Source organism: Arachis ipaensis, chromosome B1 (assembly GCF_059453495.1).
Source record: "Arachis ipaensis isolate K30076 ecotype BB chromosome B1, ASM5945349v1, whole genome shotgun sequence".
In the NCBI taxonomy this organism is placed as follows: Eukaryota; Viridiplantae; Streptophyta; class Magnoliopsida; order Fabales; family Fabaceae; genus Arachis; species Arachis ipaensis.
The window spans coordinates 88,906,718-88,914,010 of record NC_142436.1 but is presented as its reverse complement, the minus strand read 5'-3'; the positions used below and the strand labels follow the sequence as shown (position 1 = coordinate 88,914,010).

General features: G+C 40.9%; 1 non-coding gene across 1 annotated transcript; it reads right to left on the bottom strand.

Moving 5' to 3' along the window:
• Nucleotides 1-676: 676 nt before the first annotated feature.
• On the bottom strand, nt 677-784 carry LOC148577397 (small nucleolar RNA R71). Its single transcript, XR_015903749.1, has one exon. It is a non-coding gene; the product is annotated as a small nucleolar RNA R71 (small nucleolar RNA).
• Between the last annotated feature and the right edge of the window lie 6,509 nt (nt 785-7,293).

Below are 7,293 nucleotides of genomic sequence, written 5' to 3'. Positions count from 1 at the left end.
TCCCCCTCTCTCTGTGTTCGAATTCTTCTTCTCCCTTCTTCATTCTATTTCTTCTATTCTTCTACTCACATAAAGGAATCTCTATACTATGACATAGAGGATTCCTATTCTTTTCTGTTCTCTTCTTTTTCATATGAGCATGAACAAGGATAAGAACATTCTTGTTGAAGTTGATCCTGAACCTGAAAGGACTCTGAAGAGGAAACTAAGAGAAGCTAAAGTACAAAACTCTGGAGAGGACCTTACAGAAATTTTCAAAAAAGAAGTAGAGATGGCAGCCAAAAATAACAATAATGGTGGAGATGCAAGGAAGATGCTTGGTGACTTTACTGCACCCACTTCTGACTTCTATGGAAGAAGCATCTCAATTCCTGCAATTGGAGCAAACAACTTTGAGCTTAAGCCTCAATTAGTTTCTCTAATGCAGCAGAATTGCAAGTTTCATGGACTTCCATTGGAAGATCCTCATCAGTTCTTAGCTGAATTCTTGCAAATCTGTGACACTGTTAAGACCAATGGGGTTAATCCCGAGGTCTACAGACTTATACTTTTCCCCATTGCTGTAAGAGACAGAACTAGGACATGGTTGGACTCACAACCTAAAGAAAGCCTGAACTCTTGGGAAAAGTTGGTCAATGCTTTCTTGGCCAAATTCTTTCCACCTCAAAAGTTGAGCAAGCTTAGAGTGGAAGTCCAAACCTTCAGACAAAAGGAAGGTGAATCCCTCTATGAAGCTTGGGAAAGATACAAGCAATTGATCAGAAGGTGTCCTTCTTACATGCTTTTAGAATGGAGCATCCTATGTATATTCTATGATGGTCTGTCTGAATTGTCCAAGATGTCATTGGATCACTCTGCTGGTGGATCTCTTTATCTGAAGAAGACACCTACAGAAGCCCAGGAACTCATTGAAATGGTTGCAAATAACCAGTTCATGTATACTTCTGAAAGAAATCCTGTGAATAATGGGACAACTCAGAAGAAAGGAGTTCTTGAGATTGATACTCTGAATACCATATTGGCTCAGAATAAAATATTGACTCAGCAAGTCAATATGATTTTTCGGAGTCTGACTGAAATGCAAGCTGCATCAGGCAGTACTAAAGAAGCCTCCCCTGAAGGAGAAGCTTATGACCCTGAGAATCCTGCAATGGAAGAGGTGAATTACATGGGAGAATCCTATGGAAACACCTATAATACTTCATGGAGGAATCATCCTAATTTCTCATGGAAGGATCAGCAGAAGCCTAATCAAGGCTTCAATAATAATGGTGGGAGAAAAAGGTTTGGCAATAGCAAACCTTTTCCATCATCTTCTGAGCAACAGACAGAGAATTCTAAGTAGAGTCACTCTGACTTAGCAACCATAGTCTCTGATCTATCTAAGACCACTCTCAGTTTCATGACTGAAACAAAGTCCTCCATCATAAATTTGGAGGCACAAGTGGGTCAGCTGAGTAAAAAAGTTACTGAAATCCCTCCTAGTACTCTCCCAAGCAATATAGAAGAGAATCCAAAAAGAGAGTGCAAGGCCATAAACACGTCCAACATGGCCGAACCTAGAGGAAGTCAAAAGGTAGTGATTTCTAATGAGGAAGACCTCAAGGGACGTTCACTGGCCACTAAGGAGTTCCCTAATGAGGAACCAAAGGAATCTGAGGCTCATATAGAGACCATAGAGATTCTACTAAACTTACTGTTGCCATTCAGGAGCTCTGACGAGTATTGTTCCTCTGAAGAGGATGAAGATATTATTGAAGAGCAAGTTGCTCAGTATCTAGGAGCAATCATGAAGCTGAATGCCAATTTATTTGGTAATGAGACTTGGGAGGATGAACCTCCATTGCTCATCAATGAACTGAATGCTTTGGGGCAACAGAAATTACCTCAGAAGAAACTGGATCCCGAAAAGTTCTTAATACCTTGCATCATAGGCACTATGACCTTTAATAAGGCTCTGTGTGACCTTGATTCAAGTATAAACCTCATGCCACTCTCTGTAATGGAGAAACTAGGGATCTTTGAGGTACAAGCTGCTAAATGCTCACTAGAATTGGCAAACAATTCAAGGAAACAGGCTTATGGACTTGTAGAGGATGTCTTAGTGAAAGTTGAAGGCTTTTACATCCCTGCTGACTTCATAATCCTAGACACTGGGAATGATGAAGATGAATCCGTTATCCTTGGAAGACCCTTCCTAGCCACAGCAAGAGCTGTGATTGATGTGAACAGAGGAGAGTTAGTCCTACAACTGAATGAGGACTACTTTGTGTTTAAGACTCAAGGATCTTCTTCTGTAACCATGGAGAGGAAGCATGAAAAGCTTCTCTCAATACAGAGTCAAATAGAGCCCTCACACTCAACTTCTAAGTTTAGTGTTGGGAGGCTAACATCAAGCTCTGAGCATCTGTGAGGCTCTCTAAGAGCTCACTGTTAAGCTATTGACATTAAAGAAGCGCTTGTTGGGAGGCAACTCAATATTATTATATTTAATTATATTCCATTATCATTTTATATTTTCTTTAGGTTGATGATCATGTGAAGTAATAAAAACAACTGCAGAATTAAAGCAAAATGAAAAACAGCATGAAAAATAGCACACCTTGGAGGACAGGCTTACTGGCATTTAAACGCCAGTAAGGATAGCAGAATGGGCGTTTAACGCCCAGCCTGGCAGCATTCTGGGCGTTAAACGCCAGAATGGGCAGTATTCTGGGCGTTTAACGCCAGAATGGGGGTGTCTGGCGTCTGGTTGGCATTAAACGCCAGAAAAGGGCAGCAGACTGCCGTTTAACGCCAGGAAAGGTAGCAGAGCTGGCGTTTAATGCCAGAATTAGCACACAGTGGGCGTTTGAACGCCAGAATGGTGCAGGGAGCAGAATTCCTTGACACCTCAGGATCTATGGACCCCACAGGATCCCCACCTACCCCACCTCTTCTTCTCTCCTCTTCACACCTTTCCATAACACTCTTCCCCAAATACCCTTGACCAATCCCATCAATAACTCTTCCCCAAATACCCTTCACCTATCAAATCTTACCCTCTTCTCCATAATTTCTTCACTACTCACATCCATCCATCATAAACCCCACCTACCTCACTATTTAAATTCAAACCATTTCCCTCCCAAACCCACCCCTTCATGACCGAATTCCCTGTCTCTCCTACCGTATAAATACCCCTCCTAACCACCTTCAATTTCACACTTCATACACACTACTACCCCCTTGGTCGAATCACTCACCTCCCTCCATCTCCCCATTTCTTCTTCTTCTACTCTTTTCTTTCTTCCTTTGCTCGAGGACGAGCAACCATTCTAAGTTTGGTGTGGGAAAAGCTAAGCTTTTTTTATTTTTCCATAACCATTAATGGCACCTAAGGCCAGAGAAACCTCTAGAAAGTGAAAAGGGAAGGCAATTGCTTCCACCCTTGAGTCATGGGAGATGGAGAGATTCATCTCAAAGGTCCATCAAGACCACTTCTATGAAGTTGTGGCCAAGAAAAAGGTGATCCCCGAGGTCCCCTTCAAGCTCAAAAAGAGTGACTATCCAGAGATCCAACATGAGATTCAAAGAAGAGGTTGGAAAACTCTCACCAACCCAATCCAACAAGTTAGAATCTTAATGGTTCAAGAGTTCTATGCTAATGCATGGATCACTAAGAACTATGATCAAAGTATGAACCCAAACCCAAAGAATTGGCTCACAATGGTTCGGGGGAATTACTTAGATTTCAGTCCAGAAAATGTGAGGTTGGCATTCAACTTGCCAATGATGCAAGGAGATCCTCACCCTTTCACTAGAAGGGTCAACTTTGATCAAAGGTTGGACCAAGTCCTTATGGACATCTGTGTAGAAGAAGCTTAATGGAAGAGAGACTCAAGAGGCAAGCCAGTTCAACTAACAAGGCTTGACCTTAAACCCATGGCTAGGGGATGGTTGGAGTTCATCCAACGTTATATCATCCCTACTAGCAACCGATCTGAAGTTACAATAGACCGGGCTGTCATGATCCATAGCATCATGAATGGTGAGGAAGTAGAAGTTCATGAGATCATATCCCTAGAACTCTACAAGGTGGTGGACAAGCCCTCTATCTTGGCAAGGTTAGCCTTCCCTCATCTCATCTGTAACATATGCAATTCAGCTGGAATTGTCATAGAGGGAGACATCCTCATTGAAGGAGACAAGCCCATCACTAAGAAAAGGATGGAGCAAACAAGAGAGCCCACTCATGGACCTCAACAAGAGCATGAGGAAGTTCCTCATCATGAAATCCCTGAGATACCTCAAGAGATGCACTTTCCTCCATACAACTAGTGGGAGCAAATCAATACCTCCTTAGGAGAATTGAGTTCCAACATGGGGCAACTAAGAATGGAGCACCAAGAGCATTCCATCATCCTCCATAAAATTAGAGAGGACCAAAGAGCCATGAGAGAGGAACAACAAAGGTGGTGCACGAAATTGTGATCTCAGGCAATGGCGCTAAAAACTCTGTACGCACGTCTTAATAAATTATTTTTCATTCACAACTTCAATACAGCTAACCAGCAAGTGCACTGGGTCGTCCAAGTAATAAAACCTTACGTGAGTAAGGGTCGATCCCATGGAGATTGTTGGTATGAAGCAAGCTATGGTCACCTTGTAAATCTCAGTCAGGCGGATATCAAATAGGTATGGAGTTTTCGAATAATAATAATAAATAAACAGAAAATAAGGATAGAAATACTTATGTAATTCATTGGTTAGAATTTCAGATAAGCGTATAGAGATGAATTCGTTCCTCTGAACATCTGCTTTCCTGCTGTCTTCATCCAATCAATCTTACTCCTTTCCATGGCTGGCTTTATGTAAGGACATCACCGTTGTCAATGGCTACTTTTTATCCTCTCCGGAAAACGGTCCGATGAGTTGACACTGCATGGCTAATCGTCTGGAGGCATCACCCTTGTCAATGGCTGCATCCCATCCTCTTGTGAAAATGGTCCAAATGCTCTGTCACAGCACAGCTAATCATCTGAGGTTCTCGATCATACTGGAATAGGATTCACCCTCCGTTTGCGTCTGTCACTACGCCCAGCACTCGTGAGTTTGAAGTTCGTCACAGTCATTCAATCCCAGAGTCCTACTCGGAATACCACAGACAAGGTTTAGACTTTTCGGACTCTCATGAATGCCGCCATCAATCTAGTTTATACCACGAAGATTCTGATTAAGAGATCCAAGAGATACTCATTCAATCTAAGGTGGAACGGAAGTGGTTGCCAGGCACGCGTTCGTGGGGGAATGATGATGATTGTCACGTTCATCACATTCAGGTTGAAGTGCGAATGAATATCTTAGAAGCGGAAAAAATTGAATTGAATAGAAAAACAATAGTACTTTGCATTAATCTTTGAGGAACAGCAGAGCTCCACACCTTAATCTATGGAGTGCAGAAACTCTACCGTTGAAAAATACATAAGTGAATAGGGGGTAAGCATGGCCGAGTGGCCAGCCTCCCATGGAGGTCTAGAGATCTAAAAATGATCAAAAGATGTCTAATACAATAGTAAAAAGTTCTATTTATAATAAACTAGCTACTAGGGTTTACAGAAGTAAGTAATTGATGCATAAATCCACTTCTGGGGCCCACTTGGTGTGTGCTTGGGCTAAGCTTGAATGTTACACGTGTAGAGGTAAATCTTGGAGTTGAACGCCAGTTTGTAACGTATTTTTGGCGTTCAACTCTGGCTTGTGACGTGTTTCTGGCATTTAACTCCAGATAGCAGCGTAGAACTGGTGTTCAACGCCCTTTTACGTCGTCTAAACTCGGCCAAAGTATGGTCTATTATATATTGCTGGAAAGCCATGGATGTCTACTTTCCAACGCAATTGGAAGCACGCCATTTTGATCATCACTAAGGTGGACTCATTCCTTGTTCTTACATTCTCTGTTTTTCGTTTTCTATGTTAAGTGCTTATCCATGTTTGTGTCTTCATTACATGATCATTAGTATTTAGTAACTTTGTCTTAAAGTTATGAATGTCCTATGAATCCATCACCTCTCTTAAATGAAAACTGTTTTAATTCAAAAGAACAAGAAGTACATGAGTTTCGAATTTATCCTTGAACTTAGTTTAATTATATTGATGTGGTGACAATGCTTCTTATTTTTTGAATGTATGCTTGAACAGTGCATATGTCTTTTGAAGTTGTTGTTTAAGAATATTAAATATGTTGGCTCTTGAAAGAATGATGACAAGGAGACATGTTATTTGATAATCTAAAAAATCATAAAAATGATTCTTGAAGCAAGAAAAAGCAGCAAAGAACAAAGCTTGCAGAAAAAAAAAAAGATGGCAAAAAAAAAAAGAGAAAAAGCAAGCAGAAAAAGCCAAAAGCTCTTAAAACCAAGAGGCAAGAGCAAAAAGCCAGTAACCATTAAAACCAAAAGGCAAGGGTAATAAAAAGGATCCTAAGGCTTTGAGCATCAGTGGATAGGAGGGCCTAAAGGAATAAAATCCTGGCCTAAGCGGCTAAACCAAGTTGTCCCTAACCATGTGCTTGTGGCGTGAAGGTGTCAAGTGAAAACTTGAGACTGAGCGGTTAAAGTCAAGGTCCAAAGCAAAAACAGAGTGTGCTTAAGAACCCTGGACACCTATAATTGGGGACTTTAGCAAAGCTGAGTCACAATCTGAAAAGGTTCACCCAATTATGTGTCTGTGGCATTTATGTATTCGGTGGTAATACTGGAAAACAAAGTGCTTAGGGCCACGGCCAAGACTCATAAAATAGCTGTGTTCAAGAATCATCATACTGAACTAGGAGAATCAATAACACTATCTGAACTCTGAGTTCCTATAGATGCCAATCATTCTGAACCTCAATGGATAAAGTGAGATGCCAAAACTATTCAAGAGGCAAAAAGCTACAAGTCCCGCTCATCTGATTGGAGCTATGTTTCATTGATAGTTTGGAATTTATAGTATATTCTCTTCTTTTTATCCTATTTGATTTTCAGTTGCTTGGAGACAAGCAACAATTTAAGTTTGGTGTTGTGATGAGCGGATAATTTATACGCTTTTTGGCATTGTTTTTAGTATGTTTTTAGTAGAATCTAGTTACTTTTAGGGATGTTTTCATTAGTTTTTATGCTAAATTCACATTTCTGGGCTTTACAATGAGTTTGTGTGTTTTTCTGTGATTTCAGGTATTTTCTGGCTGAAATTGAGGGACTTGAGCAAAAATCAGATTCAGAGGTTGAAGAAGGACTGCTGATGCTGTTGGATTCTGACCTTTCTGTACTC